The sequence below is a fragment of the Hypanus sabinus genome, unplaced genomic scaffold, assembly GCF_030144855.1.
Source record: "Hypanus sabinus isolate sHypSab1 unplaced genomic scaffold, sHypSab1.hap1 scaffold_460, whole genome shotgun sequence".
In the NCBI taxonomy this organism is placed as follows: Eukaryota; Metazoa; Chordata; class Chondrichthyes; order Myliobatiformes; family Dasyatidae; genus Hypanus; species Hypanus sabinus.
The window spans coordinates 27,475-45,245 of record NW_026781333.1 but is presented as its reverse complement, the minus strand read 5'-3'; the positions used below and the strand labels follow the sequence as shown (position 1 = coordinate 45,245).

Genomic DNA, 17,771 nt, shown 5'->3' with positions numbered 1-17,771 from the left:
TCCAGTCTTGAAAGTTTTAGGTGTTGATGTTACCAACTGTTTCCACAGTTGTAACTGTACTGAGCACAAATATTTGCGCGTCTGACGTGTGGTTGCTGTGGTGCTGCTCGCGACAGAGAAAACAAAGAGAAGCAGAGAGATTGAATGCATGTGAGATAAAGAAATAGAGAGAGATGGGGAGAGGCAGACTGAAAAGGTGGAACCCAGAATACTGTGGTGGAGAATTTGAACGGAGAGTCTGTATGGTGAGACGAGGAAGGAATGGAATACAGGGGTGTGGAAAACGAAAGCGATTTGCTATTTTAAAGTAGGTTTGAAATTTTTCAGCACAAAGTTATTTCTGATGTTGCTCTGGATGGGAACATTTGAGGTGTGAGCTTCGTTGAAACCACAATGCATCCTCATGCGACAATACATGACAATAGGGTTGAAGGCTGATTCTCCCGTTACGCAGTGTACGTTATCCACGAACCTCCTTAGGTTTAAATCCCTTTATGGTCTCCTGTAAATTAAATATAATTTCTATTAATTCTTCTTGCTTTAATTTACCTTTGCCAGGTTTGAAATACAATGCGCTACTGCAAGAAAAGAGAATGTTCATTATTTTTACACCTGGATGCACATGACAGTAAACTTGAACACAAACTGAAAATTTGAGTCTCAAGTTCATTTGAAGCACTGAAGCCCAAACAATGTTTCTGCCCAGGATTGAACTGGGGACCTTTCGCGTGTAAAGCGAACGTGATAACCACTACACCACAGAAACCGTGCAAAGTGCTCAATGCTTTGCGCTCTTGAGCAATGACCCGAGACATCGCCTCCCCGCCCTGCTCTGAAGTACAGCAATAAGTACAAAACATTGTCCACTGTTACTTTCCGTTCTCAGTAACACGTATTATTAGTTTAGGAACTTATTCCCTGGAGTATGGGTATAGGTAGAGTGTTACAGGGATGTGGCAGTGGAACGAACCCAAGTGCTGAACACGATCGTGGAATGGGTGCCAAGGGAGTCATTACCTGGAGTCTTGGTTTTCGTAGAGGATTCAGGAAAGATGCTGGATTTGTAACTGATCGTCCTAAGAACCATGGCACGAGATTACTCGTACACGAGTCGACCAGCGAACTGGCCGCTCCTAGTTGTGGTCACAGGATATTTACACTGCATTTGCTGATGGAAAGCAGGTGTTTGTATTTAGTGGAAAATGGGAATGAATGGGAAATAAACGACGTGATTGAGGCCCAATTCCGGAGGAAGATAACCAGGAACTAGAAGGGATCATGGCAGTAATCCCCCGCCACACAATGGGAGGCTCCGTGCGAACCTCCAGGCCTGTCTGAATTGTCCCGATGAAAGTCCTGGATGAGGGAACGGTCTAAACTGAAGGAGCGGGGGACCCAGGAAAGCTCTTCTGGACCCTTCCCAGTCCACTAGGTATTGGAGACACCTGCCCCTACGGCGTACATCCAGTAGTCTTCGGACGATGTATGCCGGATGTATGTCGATGATACGGGCAGGTGGGGGAGTCCCAGGTGGGGGACACAAGGGGCTGACGGAAACTGGCTTTATCTGAGACACTTGAAAAGTTGGGTGGATGCGCATGGACCTTGGCAATAGTAGGCGGACCGCTGTGGGATTGATAATCCTGTCAACCTTGGATGGTCCCAGGAAGCGGTGGGCGAGTTTCCTATGTTCGTTTTTGAGCGGGATGTCCTTGGAGGAAAGCCACAACGTCTGCCCAGGTTGGTACCTCCGGTGCCGGAGTCCGGTCTCGGTCGGCTGTCTTCTTATTTCGATTTGTTGATCTGAGTAGGGCCGCGCGAGTTTCCTCCCAAAACTTACGGCACCGATCAATATGGTCCCGAATCGACGGTACCGCAGTCTCTCCTTCTTGCGCGGGGAACATCGGGGCTTGGTACCCAAGGGAGCACTCGAACGGAGAGCGCACAATGGCAGAGTTCACCAGAGAGTTGGGGGCGTACTCAACCCACGGGAGGTGGTCGCTCCAGGTCTTGGTTGACCCGTTCCGTCTGCCCGTTCGACTGGGGGTGAAAGCCGGATGACAGGCTGGCTGATGCACCTGAGGCCTGACAGAAGGCTCTCCATACCTGTGAGGCGAACTGGGGATCTAGATCGGAGACGATATCCGCGGGGATTCCATGGAGGCGGAATACCTGGCGGATGAGAAGACCTGCGGTTTCTTGAGGGGAAGTGAGTTTAGGGAGGGCCACAATGTACACCGCCTTAGAAAATCGGTCTACCACGGTGTGGACACTGGTGGTTCCGCGGGAAGGGGTAGACCAGTGACGAGGTCTGGGGCGATGTGTGAGTAGGGACACCAGGTACAGTTAGAGGACGAAGAAGACCCGCAGGTGGTCGATGAGAGTACTTTCCCTGGGCACAGACGGAACAAGCCGAGACATAAGAACGGGTGTTCCCCTCCGTGGACGGACACCAAAAGTGCTTCCTCAGGAGAGCCAGGGTCCGATCACTCCCGGGGTGGCAGGTGAACCGGGATGTGTGACCCCATTGGTGAACCTGAGGCCTGACGGAGACGGGCACGTACAGGCGATCGCCGGGTCCGTTACCAGGGTCCGATCACTCCCGGGGTGTCAGGTGAACCGGGATGTGTGCCCCCATTGGAGAACCTGAGACCTGACGGAGACGGGCACGTACAGGCGATCGCCGGGTCCGTTACCAGGGTCCGATTACTCCCAGGGTGGCAGGTGAACCGGGATGTGTGCCCGCATTGGAGAACCTGAGACCTGACGGAGACAGGCACCTACAGGCGATCGCCGGGTCCGTTACCAGGGTCCGATCACTCCCGGGGTGGCAGGTGAACCGGGATGAGTGACCCCATTGGAGAACCTGAGACCTGACGGAGACAGGCACGTACGGGCGATCGCCGGGTCCATTGCCAGGGGCGGATTCGTCCCGCTGGGCTTCCTTTACCTTAGCCTGGATCTCCCAAGTGAGGGTGGCCACACTCAGGATGGTGGGAGGATCGTCTCGGGAATGGAGCTGATATCCGTGGAGTCATGCTGGCGGGAAAGCGCGACCGACTTCCCGTCCTTGGATCCTGGAAGGTACATGAGGGTAAACTTGAACCGTCCAAAAAACAATGGCCAACGGGCCTGGCGGGATTTCAATCGCTTGGCGGTCTGATTGTGCCCCAGGGTCTTATGGTCAGACACACTCGCAGAATAAAGAACTCAGGGACCAGAACTGTCTTCGAACCCGTCACTCGCAGAAATAAAAACAGGGACGATGATAGTCCTCGACCCTGTTACTGGCAGAAAAGAACGGCGACCCAAGTCTGGAGCGGGCCAGGTGGATTGGAAAGGGGCACTAGCATGGCTGAGAGAAAATCCACAATGGTTGGTGTTTTACGGGTTAATGGGAAAGGTGCATCCTAAATCAGAATAAATATTGGAAAGGGCGGATGAGGCAACCATGGCTGATACCAGAAAGTAAAGACAGCATAAAGCCAAAAGTGAGGGTTTATAATGTAGCAAGCATTAGAGGGAAGCCGGAGGTTTGGGACGCTTTCAAAACTGGCCAATACTGGAGAAAATACCGCTGTTCAGCCATATGAATATTAAAAGGGATGCGAGTGTGGGTATCAGAAAGCTGGAAAATGACGCGGAAGAAGCAGTAATGGGGGGAAAAGAAAAGGGACGAACTGAATGAATATTTTGCGCCAGGCTGCTCTGTGGAAGACTCCAGCATAATGGCAGGCACCGAGAAACACATGTCAGAGGGCATCAGTGAGAGTGGATGTTATCACCTGGAGAAGGTGCCCGTGAAGCTGAAAGGTCTGAAGTTAGATGTCATCGGGACCAGTTGGACTACACCCCATGGTCCTGAAAGTGGTAACTGGAGAGTTTCTGTAGGCACTCCTTCACGTATCATTATTTACATACAACAGCTCCATAGCAAAGAAAGCCCAGCAGCGTCTCTACTTTCTGAGAAGGCTGAGGAAAGTCCATTTCCCACACCCCCATCCTCATCACATTCTACAGGGGTTGTATTGAGAGCATCCTGAGCAGCTGCATCACGACCTGGTTCGGAAACTGAACCAATAATGATTGCAAGGCCCTGCAGCGGATAATGAGATCAGCTGCGAAGATTATCGGGGTCTCTCTTCCCGCCATTACGGACATTTATACTACACGCTGCATCCACAAAGGAACCAGCATTATGAAGGACCACAAGCACCGCTCCTACAAACCGCTCCTTTTTTCATTTTGTACTATTTATATAATTTAACTATGTAATAATTATATTCTTATATTAAATCACAATTGTTAAAATCTATGGTTATGAATTAGGTTCTACTGCTGCCGCAGAGACAACGCATTTCATGACATATGCCGGTGCTATTAAACCTGATTCTGATATTCATATGGGAGACCCACCACCAGTCACCTGATCCCAGTTACCGCAGGTCGTAATGCGAGATTGAAGTTTTTTCTATTTATTTGCATTCCTCAGATATGACAACAGTTCAGTTTCCTTCTGTAGTTCCAGAGCAGAAGCTCAGTCTATCTAATATTTCCACACAATTAAAACGGGGAATTTGTATATTCTTATCAAGTACTGAGCTACAGTGAAAATCTTGCCTGATGTACCATCCACACAGATCGATACATTGCAACAGTACATTGAGCTGATATATGACAAAACAGTAACTGTAACAAAGCATTATGGCTGCAGAGAAAGTGTAGTGCAGATAGACATATGGTGCATGGTCACGTCGAGTTACATTGTGAGGTCGAGTCCATTTTGCCATTCATTTGGCTTATAACCACAGACAGGAAGCCATCCTTCAGCCTGGTGTTACGCACTTTAAGGCTTTTGTATCTCTCCACCAATGTGGGAGCAAGATTGCAGCAAGAATGTCCAGGTTATGAGGTTCTTTGAGTACATGGCCTGCTTTCCCGAGGCAAGGGAATGTAGGAAGAGTCCATGGAGTGGAGGCTTGTTTCTCTGATGTTCACTGCGCTCCAAAGTTCTCTGCAGTTCCTTGCAGTCTTGGGCAGAGCAGTAGCCATACGAATGCGTGAAGTATCGACAAGAAGCTCAGAGACCTCGGCCTTCACCCTGCCTTGTGTAGCTGGATCCTGGACTTCCTGTCAGATCGCCGTCAGGTGGTAAGAGTGGGCTCCATCTCCTCTGTCTCCCTGACCCTCAGGACGCATAACCCACAGGGTTGTCTCTTTGGTCCTGTCCTTTACTTTCTGTGCACCCATGACTTGTGCTGTCACCTACAGCTCCAATCTGCTAATTAAATGTGATGACAACACTACATTGATTGGCCTAAATTCAAATAATAACTTTCAATCGATCAAATGCCTTCTGACAAGGGTCGGTCCAAACAAACTTTTCAACCTTCTTCAGGAGATTAGTCAGAGGAAGAGCGACAGCAGCAAAGTTCTTACAGAACTTACGATAATATCCATTCATTCCCAGAAACCTTGTAGGAACCTTCTCAACAGACAGAATAGGAACTTGTGAAATTGCCTGGACTTTTGACCGAACAGGAGCCAACTTGCTTAGACCTACAACATAGTCAAGACAGGTCACAGTGGCATGGCCATATTCACTCTTAGGTTGTCCTAGGAAAGCCTGTCAAACAGCTTTTCTACTGCAGAGATATGCTCTTCCCGAGTGGCACTCCCTGTAACTAAGTCATCAATATGGGCATCTGTGTGTTCTAATCCTCGAATTACAGGATCATTCATTCTCTGGAATGTTCCTGGAGCATTTTTCCTTCCAAAAGGTAAAACATTGTATTCACACAAACCAGATGGTGTCACAAATGCAGAAATTTCTCTACCTCTGTCCATCAATGGAACACACCAATACCTTTTCAACAGATCAATCTTTGTAAGAAATTTAGCTTTTCCAACCTTTTCGGTGCAATCATCCTCCCTAGGGACAGGATGGGCATCTGCTTTTGTTACTGCATTTACCTTCCTATAATCAGTGCAAAATCTAACACTATGATCAGGTTTGAGCACAATAACACAGGGTGAGCAATCTGCTGCTAAAGGACTAATAATACCATTTTCCAGTATATATTCAATTCCCTGCTCAGGCAATTTACACTTTTCTGCATTCATGCAATATGGGTGTTGTTTAAGCGGTTTGGCTTGACCATTATCTACGTTATGTACTGCGACTGTGGGTTGCTTGGGAACAATGGGAAATACATTTTTAAACTCCAGAATTAATTTCTTCAGCTATTGTTGTTGCTTTGGCTGCAGGTGTGCCAACCTGTTATCAATGTTTTCTGGAACAACCGAGTTCATTAGCCTAACTGGGACCATGTTTGGCTTGTGAAAATTCTCAGACGAGTCAATTGTTTCATTCTCAGGGTTACCAGATTCATATGTTTTGACAACAACACTCACCGATGGTGCCTGCTTGTCAAAATAAGACTATCATATTTATGTGTACAACCTGTGCTGGTTTACATTGGTCGGGTGTTTTAATAACACAATTCAGATCATTAATTTGAGAGACCATTTCATACGGTCTATTGAGATTCGCCTGAGGTGGATTTGTCAACATTCTTCAACATAAGGTAAGCGCCTTATCCCCCACGTGGAATTTTCTTTCCCAAGCCCTCCTATCAAACCAACACTTCACTTTGTTCTGAGAAATCTAAGTTTTGTCTCGCTAGACCTCAGGTGTGGAGTAGTTTATCTTTGATCTTCAAAACATAGTCTAACAACTTAACATGTACATCCCCATTAATCCTATGTTCTTTAACAAGGTCAAAGGTTCCCTCACTCTACAACCAAATACAAGCTCAAATGGAGTAAATCCCGGTGATTCCTGTACTGACTCTCTTACTGCAAACAAAAGCAAATGTATTCCTTCATTCCAGTCTTTTCCATTTTCAACACAATATGTCTTAATCATGGTTTTGAGGGCAGAATGAAATCTTTCAAAAGCCCCTGTGATTCTGGATGGTATGCAGATGATGTAATTTGTTTAGTTCCCTGTTCATAAACTCCCTGCTGGAATAATCCAGATGTAAAATTACTTCCTTGTTCAGACTGGATTTCTTTAGGCAAACCAGAAAAAGTAAAAAATTTGGTAACAGCCTTTGCCACAGTTTTAGCTTTAATATTTCTGAGAGGTATTGCCTCTGGGAATCAGGATGTAGTACACATAATAGTTAGCAGATACTGATGGCCAGCTTTAGTCTTTGGCAAAGGGCCAGCACAATCCACTATAAATTTTGAAGAGGAGTCACTGAATGCAGGTTTAGACTACAGTGGAGCCACTGGGGTGACCTGATTAGGTTTACCCACAATTTGACAAGTGTGACAGGTTCTGCGAAAGGTCACAACATCTGTCCTCAAATTAGGCCAGTAACATTTTTTGATAATCCTGTTTAGTTTTATTCACTCCAAAATGTCGATGTAAGGGTATACTGTGGGCCAAAGTTAAAATTTCAGTCCTATAAACCTTAGGAACTACAACTTGGTGAACAATTGCCCATTCCTCACTCGCTGGTACAGCAGGTGGCCTCCATGTCCTCATTATCACTCCATCCTTGACATATTTAACTGCTGTTGTTTTTTTTTTTTCTCTCTACCCATCACTCTGCCTGTTCTCCATCTGCCTCTGGTGCTCCTCCCCACTTTCTTACTCATGAGGCCTCCCGTCCCATGATCACTTCCCTTCTTCAGCTCTGTATCACTTTTGCTAATCACCTTTCCAGCTCTTAGCTTCATCCCAGCCCTTCCGGTCTTCTCCTATCATTTCGCATTTCCACCTCCCACCACTACTTTCAAATCTCAGTATCTTTCATTTCAGTTAGTCCTGACGAAGGGTCTCTGCCCGAAACACCGACAGTGCCTCTCCCTATAGATGCTCCCTGGCCTGCTGTGTTCCACAAGCATCTTGTGTGTGACTGTCAATATACTACCCATCTGTTCCGTAACGTCCAAAGGCGAGGTGTTATTTTCCAACTGGACTCCACTGATACCCCAGGATACATTTTCACTGATCACTTTTCAGTGGCATATATTTCAAACATTTCACTTCCACCGTGGGGATCCCGGAGTAAAGCATCACTGGCAATTACGTTGTCGAAATGCTAAACAATATAATTGTGGCTGGTTTGATCAGAATGTCCGGCCGTAAGACTTTAATAAGGTGATAAAGTTAAGAGTGTTACTGGAGAAAGATCGGGAGTTATTTCGGAGTAACTCTACACGGGCTGCGCGTTGAATCAGGGGCGGAGCGTTTTCCGAGATAAGTATTTATTCCTGACGTTGACTTTACGGATGAACCTCCACGGCCAGTTACTGACCCTTATGCAGGCGCGGGATATTTCGCCCACGTTTTAATTTTACATGGAATCACAACCACTTCAATATATTGAAATGGACCGTGATCCCAACTCTGTACCGATATGAGATCTCCCACCATCACCTCGTCTCAAAACTAAAAAGTGCCCAGTTTTCCTGTTCTACATTACCGTCATTATATAGGAAGATTTTTACCATACTTTTCGACATTCCCGCAGAACTGCGATGTCAGAGTTGTGATCAATTCTTCCTCCTTGGACCTTTAACAGGAATGGAATGAGCGATACCAATGGTAAGATATTTGACTTCTGTCTGCGCTGCAATATCACCGGAAGATCACAGATTGAAAGTTTTAGGTGTTGATGTTACCAACTGTTTCCACAGTTGTAACTGTACTGAGCACAAATATTTGCGCGTCTGACGTGTGGTTGCTGTGGTGCTGCTCGCGACAGAGAAAACAAAGAGAAGCAGAGAGATTGAATGCATGTGAGATAAAGAAATAGAGAGAGATGGGGAGAGGCAGACTGAAAAGGTGGAACCCAGAATACTGTGGTGGAGAATATGAACGGAGAGTCTGTATGGTGAGACGAGGAAGGAATGGAATACAGGGGTGTGGAAAACGAAAGCGATTTGCTATTTTAAAGTAGGTTTGAAATTTTTCAGCACAAAGTTATTTCTGATGTTGCTCTGGATGGGAACATTTGAGGTGTGAGCTTCGTTGAAACCACAATGCATCCTCATGCGACAATACATGACAATAGGGTTGAAGGCTGATTCTCCCGTTACGCAGTGTACGTTATCCACGAACCTCCTTAGGTTTAAATCCCTTTATGGTCTCCTGTAAATTAAATATAATTTCTATTAATTCTTCCTGCTTTAATTTACCTTTGCCAGGTTTGAAATACAATGCGCTACTGCAAGAAAAGAGAATGTTCATTATTTTTACAGCTGGATGCACATGACAGTAAACTTGAACACAAACTGAAAATTTGAGTCTCAAGTTCATTTGAAGCACTGAAGCCCAAACAATGTTTCTGCCCAGGATTGAACTGGGGACCTTTCGCGTGTAAAGCGAACGTGATAACCACTACACCACAGAAACCGTGCAAAGCGCTCAATGCTTTGCGTTCTTGAGCAATGACCCGAGACATCGCCTCCCCACCCTGCTCTGAAGTACAGCAATAAGTACAAAACATTGCCCACTGTTACTTTCCGTTCTCAATAACACGTATTATTAGTTTAGGAACTTATTCCCTGGAGTATGGGTATAGGTAGAGTGTTACAGGGATGTGGCAGTGGAACGAACCCAAGTGCTGAACACGGGCGTGGAATGGGTGGCAAGGGAGTCATTACCTGGAGTCTTGGTTTTCGTAGAGGATTCAGGAAAGATGCTGGATTTGTAACTGATCGTCCTAAGAACCATGGCACGAGATTACTCGTACACGAGTCGACCAGCGAGCTGGCAGCTCCTAGTTATGGTCACAGGATATTTACACTGCATTTGCTGATGGAAAGCAGGTGTTGGTATTTAGTGGAAAATGGGAATGATTGGGAAATAAACGACGTGATTGAGGCCCAATTCCGGAGGAAGATAACCAGGAACTTGAAGTGATCATGGCAGTAATCCCCCGCCATACAATGGGAGGCTCCGTGCGATCCTCCAGGCCTGTCTGAATTGTCCCGATGAAAGTCCTGGATGAGGGAACGGTCTAAACTGAAGGAGCGGGGGACCCAGGAAAGCTCTTCTGGACCCTTCCCAGTCCACTAGGTATTGGAGACACCTGCCCCTACGGCGTACATCCAGTAGTCTTCGGACGGTGTATGCCGGATGGTTGTCGATGATACGGGCAGGTGGGGGAGTCCCAGGTGGGGGACACAAGGGGCTGACGGAAACTGGCTTTATCTGAGACCCTTGAAAAGTTGGGTGGATGCGCATGGACCTTGGCAATAGTAGGCGGACCGCTGTGGGATTGATAATCCTGTCAACCTTGGATGGTTCCAGGAAGCGGGGGGCGAGTTTCCTATGTTCGTTTTTGAGCAGGATGTCCTTGGAGGAAAGCCACAACATCTGCCCAGGTTGGTACCTCCGGCGCCGGAGTCCGGTCTCGGTCGGCTGTCTTCTTATTTTGATTTGTTGATCTGAGTAGGGCCGCGCGAGTTTCCTCCCAAAACTTACGGCACCGATCAATATGGTCCCGAATCGACGGTACCGCAATCTCTCCTTCTTGCGCAGGGAACATCGGGGCTTGGTACCCAAGGGAGTACTCGAACGGAGAGCGTACAATGGCAGAGCTCACCAGAGAGTTGGGGGCGTACTCAACCCACGGGAGGTGGTCGCTCCAGGTCTTGGTTGACCCGTTCCGTCTGCCCGTTCGACTGGGGGTGAAAGCCGGATGACAGGCTGGCTGATGCACCTGAGGCCTGACAGAAGGCTCTCCATACCTGTGAGACGTACTGGGGATCTAGATCGGAGACTATGTCCGCGGGGATTACATGGGGGCGGAAGACCTGGCGGATGAGAAGACCTGCGGTTTCTTGAGGGGAAGTGAGTTTAGGGAGGGCCACAATGTACACCGCCTTAGAAAATCGGTCTACCACGGTGTGGACACTGCTGGTTCCGCGGGAAGGGGTAGACCAGTGACGAGGTCTGGGGCGATGTGTGAGTAGGGACGACCAGGTACAGTTAGAGGACGAAGAAGACCCGCAGGTGGTCGATGAGAGAACTTTCCCTGGGCACAGACGGAACAAGCCAAGACATAAGAACGGGTGTTTCCCTCCGTGGACGGACACCAAAAGTGCTTCCTCAGGAGAGCCAGGGTCCGATCACTCCCGGGGTGTCTGGTGAACCGGGATGTGTGCCCCCATTGGAGAACCTGAGACCTGACGGAGACAGGCACGTACAGGCGATCGCCGGGTCCGTTACCAGGGTCCGATCACTCCCGGGGTGGCAGGTGAACCGGGATGTCTGCCCCCATTGGAGAACCTGAGGCCTGACGGAGACGGGCACGTACGGGCGATCGCCGGGTCCGTTACCAGGGTCCGATCACTCCCGGGGTGGCAGGTGAACCGGGATGTGTGCCCGCATTGGAGAACCTGAGACCTGACGGAGACAGGCACGTACAGGCGATCGCCGGGTCCGTTACCAGGGTCCGATCACTCCCGGGGTGGCAGGTGAACCGGGATGTCTGCCCCCATTGGAGAACCTGAGGCCTGACGGAGACGGGCACGTACGGGCGATCGCCGGGTCCGTTACCAGGGTCCGATCACTCCCGGGGTGGCAGGTGAACCGGGATGTGTGACCCCATTGGAGAACCTGAGGCCTGACGGAGACCGACACGTACAGGCGATCGCCGGGTCCGTTACCAGGGTCTGATCACTCCCGGGGTGTCTGGTGAACCGGGATGTGTGCCCGCATTGGAGAACCTGAGACCTGACGGACACAGGCACGTACAGGCGATCGCCGTGTCCGTTACCAGGGTCCGATCACTCCCGGGGTGGCAGGTGAACCGGGATGTGTGACCCCATTGGAGAACCTGAGACCTGACGGAGACGGGCACGTACGGGCGATCGCCGGGTCCGTTACCAGGGTCCGATCACTCCCGGGGTGTCAGGTGAACCGGGATGTGTGCCCCCACTGGAGAACCTGAGACCTGACGGAGACAGGCACGTACAGGCGATCGCCGGGTCCGTTACCAGGGTCCGATCACTCCCGGGGTGGCAGGTGAACCGGGATGTGTGCCCGCATTGGAGAACCTGAGACCTGACGGAGACAGGCACGTACAGGCGATCGCCGGGTCCGTTACCAGGGTCCGATCACTCCCGGGGTGGCAGGTGAACCGGGATGTCTGCCCCCATTGGAGAACCTGAGGCCTGACGGAGACGGGCACGTACGGGCGATCGCCGGGTCCGTTACCAGGGTCCGATCACTCCCGGGGTGGCAGGTGAACCGGGATGTGTGACCCCATTGGAGAACCTGAGGCCTGACGGAGACCGACACGTACAGGCGATCGCCGGGTCCGTTACCAGGGTCTGATCACTCCCGGGGTGTCTGGTGAACCGGGATGTGTGCCCGCATTGGAGAACCTGAGACCTGACGGAGACAGGCACGTACAGGCGATCGCCGGGTCCGTTACCAGGGTCCGATCACTCCCGGGGTGGCAGGTGAACCGGGATGTGTGACCCCATTGGAGAACCTGAGACCTGACGGAGACGGGCACGTACGGGCGATCGCCGGGTCCGTTACCAGGGTCCGATCACTCCCGGGGTGGCAGGTGAACCGGGATATGTGCCCCCATTGGAGAACCTGAGGCCTGACGGAGACAGGCACGTACGGGCGATCGCCGGGTCCGTTACCAGGGTCCGATCGCTCCCGGGGTGGCAGGTGAACCAGGATGTGTGCCCCCATTGGAGAACCTGAGGCCCGATGGAGACCGTCACGTACAGGCGATCGCCGGGTCCGTTACCAGGGTCCGATCACTCCCGGGGTGCCAGGTGAACCGGGATGTGTGACCCCATTGGAGAACCTGAGACCTGACGGAGACCGTCACGTACAGGCGATCGCCGGGTCCGTTACCAGGGTCCGATCACTCCCGGGGTGTCAGGTGAACCGGGATGTGTGCCCGCATTGGAGAACCTGAGACCTGACGGAGACAGGCACGTACAGGCGATCGCCGAGTCCGTTACCAGGGTCCGATCACTCCCGGGGTGGCAGGTGAACCGGGATGTGTGCCCGCACTGGAGAACCTGAGACCTGACGGAGACGGGCACGTACGGGCGATCGCCGGGTCCATTGCCAGGGGCGGATTCGTCCCGCTGGGCTTCCTTTACCTTAGCCTGGATCTCCCAAGTGAGGGTGGCCACACTCAGGATGGTGGGAGGATCGTCTCGGGAATGGAGGTGATATCCGTGGAGTCATGCTGGCGGGAAAGCGCGACCGACTTCCCGTCCTTGGATCCTGGAAGGTACATGAGGGTAAACTTGAACCGCCCAAAAAACAATGGCCAACGGGCCCGGCGGGATTTCAATCGCTTGGCGGTCTGATTGTTCCCCAGGGTCTTATGATCAGACACACTCGCAGAATAAAGAACTCAGGGACCATAACTGTCTTCGAACCCGTCACTCGCAGAAATAAAAACAGGGACGATGATAGTCCTCGACCCTGTTACTCGCAGAAAAGAACGGCGACCCAAGTCTGGAGCGGGCCAGGTGGATTGGAAAGGGGCACTAGCATGGCTGAGAGAAAATCCACAATGGTTGGTGTTTTACGGGTTAATGGGAAAGGTGCATCCTAAATAAGAATAAATATTGGAAAGGGCGGATGAGGCAACCATGTCTGATACCAGAAAGTAAAGACAGCATAAAAGCAAAAGTGAGGGTTTATAATGTAGCAAGCATTAGAGGGAAGCCGGACGCTTTCAAAACTGGCCAATACTGGAGAAAATACCTCTGTTCAGACATACGAATATTAAAAGGGATGCGAGTGTGGGTATCAGAAAGCTGGAAAATGACGCGGAAGAAGCAGTAATGGGGGGAAAAGAAAAGGGACGAACTGACTGAATATTTTGCGCCAGGCTGCTCTGTGGAAGACACCAGCATAATGGCAGGCAGCGAGAAACATGTGTCAGAGGGCATCAGTGAGAGTGGATGTTATCACCTGGAGAAGGTGCCCGTGAAGCTGAAAGGACAGAAGTTAGATGTCATCGGGACCAGTTGGACTACACCCCATGGTCCTGAAAGTGGTAACTGGAGAGATTCTGTAGGCACTCCTTCACGAATCATTATTTACATACAACAGCTCCATAGCAAAGAAAGCCCAGCAGCGAAGGCTGAGGAAAGTCCATTTCCCACCCCGCATCCTCATCACATTCTACAGGGGTTGTATTGAGAGCATCCTGAGCAGCTGCATCACTACCTGGTTCGGAAACTGAACCATTAATGATTGCAAGGCCCTGCAGCGGATAATGAGATCAGCTGAGAAGATTATCGGACATTTATACTACACGCTGCATCCACAAATGAACCAGCATTATGAAGGACCACATGCACCGCTCCTACAAACTTTTCTCCCTCCTGCCGTTTGAGCATTCGGGCTCTCGCGACCAGACGATGTAACAGTTTCTTCCCCACAAGCTATCGGACTCCTCAATACACAAAGCCTGGACAGACACCTTACTGCCCTATTGTCTTGTTTATTATTTATTGTAATGCCTGTACTGTTTTGTGTACTTCATGCTGTCCTGTGTAGGTCTGTAGTCTCGTGTGGTTCTATTCTGTGTTGCTTTTTACGTAGTTTACTCTAGTTTTTTGTACTGTGTTATGTAACACCATGGTCCTCAAAAAGTAGTCTCATTTTTACTATGTACTGTACCAGCAGTTATGGTCGAAATGAAAATAAAAGTGACTTGATATTCGAGAATAGATGCTGATGACTGGAGAATTATGACTGTCACTCCGCTCTGAAAGAAGGAAGTTAGGCTGAAGAAAGGACAATAAAAGAAAGGTAGCCTGACTTGAACGTGTTAGATAACTCAAAAGATTCCAAGCAGTTTGAAGATCAAAGACAGTTGAGGAGAAAGGGAGGAGATTTGTCAAATAGATCATCGTGCGGTACGGTGATGCACTTTGGAAGAAAGGATAAAAACGTCTCTAAATGGAGAAGGTTTTCTGAAATCAGAGGTGCAAAGAGACCTTGTGCAATATTCCCTGAATGTTTACTTCCAGGCTTAGTCAGCGGTAAAGGAAGGCAAATGCAATTTTAAAATTCGGTTCAGGAGGGGTAGAATATATAAGCAACAATGTAATGTTGACATATGTCCGTCATTATAAACCTGATTCTGATCCCGACCTTTATCCCCAACAATGGAAATCTCCTTCAGTTACGATACTGACGGCAGTGTTATCGCTCCACATTCACGTTCTGATATAACTGTGTTGGAACAAATTCCAAAGCTGTCGAATTATACTATTTGTATTGGAATGATGAATCATCTTTTCCATTACCGAAAATAAGTACAACCATCACTTCAGTTGTAGTGCTACGGTGGGTGCAATGAACATTAATGGAGCTGCGATGGCCGAGTGGTTAAGGCGTTGGACTTGAAATCCAATGGGGATTCTCCGCGCCATGTTCGAATCCTGTTTGCAGCGCTCAGACTGCAGCGCCAGGGAATAGAAACCTCACTGCCAATAAAAATTTAACATCCTGGCTGCTGTCTGTGTTCATTTGACAACTACGTACCAGCCGGCAGATTTAGAGATTTTTACACTCATTGTGAAACTTTCATTTCTATTACGACTCTGACCAATCCCCCTCTGGGCAGCATAAACGCTTTGTAGTTTGCAGCTTTACCGACTTGTAAAACTAAAAGAATCAAATGCAGAGAACGGATATTTCAGCGTCAGTGTAAAGAAGTGGACTTCATCCTTTTACTGAAGTGGGCAGCACGGTCTCCGAACGTGAAAAGCTTTCGCCGGTTTCATATCCCTCATTGTACAGACTCCCCATTGCTCTTTTGTCCAGCGAGCGACCCCGCCTATTGCCATTGACAAATCGTTTCGCTGACCTTCCGTCAAAATCACCCTCGCCAATTGCCACAGAGCGGTGTAATTGTCCGATATCAACAAATCTCGTCAAATGACGTGCAACCTACCTAGCTCCCATTCGTGTATGCAGATGTCAATCCAACGTGTTATCCAGTTGCGGAAAGGGTTTCACCAAGAGTTGTTCCTTCCCACAGACTCTGACTGCTTCTGCCTCCACAAAATCCCGTCAATACCGAGCAAAGCTCAGTACAATGTCCCATTATATAACATTAATATCAATAGGCTTCTGATCGAAGCTGGGGGCGCTGTCAGGGCGTTGAAATAAAGGCGGGCGACAGAAGTTTATCTCCTCACACCTGGGGAGACGGTAGAAGATTTGGTGGAGGTGACCGGCCGACTTTTGACCGGCAACTGCTGTATGGGGGGGAGGGAGGATTGAGAAAAAGTCTGGGCCAGCCTGATCTTATAGAATGCCAAGGCTGGCTGAAAAGGACTAGACACTTCCCTTCATTCTGTTGTCTGTCTGTTTAAAGAAAAGGAATAAACAGCCTTTCTTGGGCCTGGATGCTCTCCCGTGGATATAATAGTTCGCAATTATGTCATCAGTTTGCCTGATGAATCATTTCCAAGGCTGAAACTGGCACAAGATTGATATCCATCTTTTGTTAATGATACAGAATTGTACAATGTATGTTTTGCGTACTGTCTGTCTTTTCGAGCCTGCAATGATGCTGCAAGTGTTTCATTGTACCTGTCCCTCACCATCCCTGTGCACACGGCAATAAACCCGACTGGACCTGACAATACTCACTGAGATTTGAGCAGTGATGATCCCGTGCAGATGAGTCAAGGTGATGTCGGCAAACTGAGTGAGTAGGACCAGAGTCCAATATGGGAAATGTATGGTCACCCTCTTCTACAGACAGACAGCGTCTCTGAGTGGATTGAGTTGCAGTGAGGAGTGAAGAAGATTAAACCTACATTGTATCGATTGCAAGTTATTGCCAGCAAGACCTCGCAGTTATTTCCAGCTTTATTGAGACTGCACCTGCGATATTATTTTTTCAATGCCATGTTCTGCTCGTATATTTTGTGGTTTTATGGTGCTGAATCAGGCGGATGCAGGTTAAGCATAGACAGGATTCGGGTTCTTGTGGAAGCAAGTTAATACACAAAATAATTTGAAACAAACACTTTAAATAAACAGGCAATATTTTAATTCCCTGACCGGGAATCGAACCCGGGCCGCGGCGGTGAGAGCGCCGAATCCTAACCACTAGACCACCAGGGAGGCTGATGAAGTTCTGATTACAACAGTAGATTACTACAAAACCAGCAAAATATGAAACAAAACCTAAAGATGAATAATAATGAATAAATGTGATAAATATTGTCACGAATCTACTGCTCAGCACTTTGCAGACCGCGTGCTCACCCAATGCTTCAGTTTAAGAAACACTCTGGACTCTGAATGAATCAGTGGGAAACACTCGTTCTCCAGTGTCTTTATAAAGATGGTAACATTCAGATTCTCTTATGAGCCCTGGTTCGTTTTTGTTTCTGTCTGTCGCCTCGAAGCAATTCAGTACTCTGCCCTCCGATTCCCGTGGCATTGTTGCCGATACATCCGGTGTCTTGTTCCTTACCCTCCCCCTGGGTGGAGGTATGAGAAAGAAACCCAGACGTTCAGAATGCCTGAAATATGGTCTGGGGGTGGAATGCTGGGCTTTCTGATCGTGCTGTAACCGTGGTCGAGTGTGCGGGAGCCCCTGGTACTGAGGATGATGTGCTGGCGACAAATTAGCTTAGATTTCTTGAAACAAGCCTGATAGAAACCCCCGCAATGATTTGAAAGTCCTCAGTGTAGGCAGTTCCTTGTTTGCCGATCGCGGCACTCAGTA

General features: G+C 48.9%; 3 non-coding genes across 3 annotated transcripts; all 3 read right to left on the bottom strand.

Annotated features, from left to right (window-relative positions):
- Positions 1-693: 693 nt before the first annotated feature.
- Positions 694-766, bottom strand: trnav-uac (transfer RNA valine (anticodon UAC)). The gene has a single exon. It is a non-coding gene; the product is annotated as a tRNA-Val (tRNA).
- Positions 767-9,357: 8,591 nt separating this feature from the next.
- Positions 9,358-9,430, bottom strand: trnav-uac (transfer RNA valine (anticodon UAC)). The gene has a single exon. It is a non-coding gene; the product is annotated as a tRNA-Val (tRNA).
- A 7,659-nt stretch (positions 9,431-17,089) lies between these two features.
- Positions 17,090-17,161, bottom strand: trnae-cuc (transfer RNA glutamic acid (anticodon CUC)). The gene has a single exon. It is a non-coding gene; the product is annotated as a tRNA-Glu (tRNA).
- Positions 17,162-17,771: the final 610 nt, after the last annotated feature.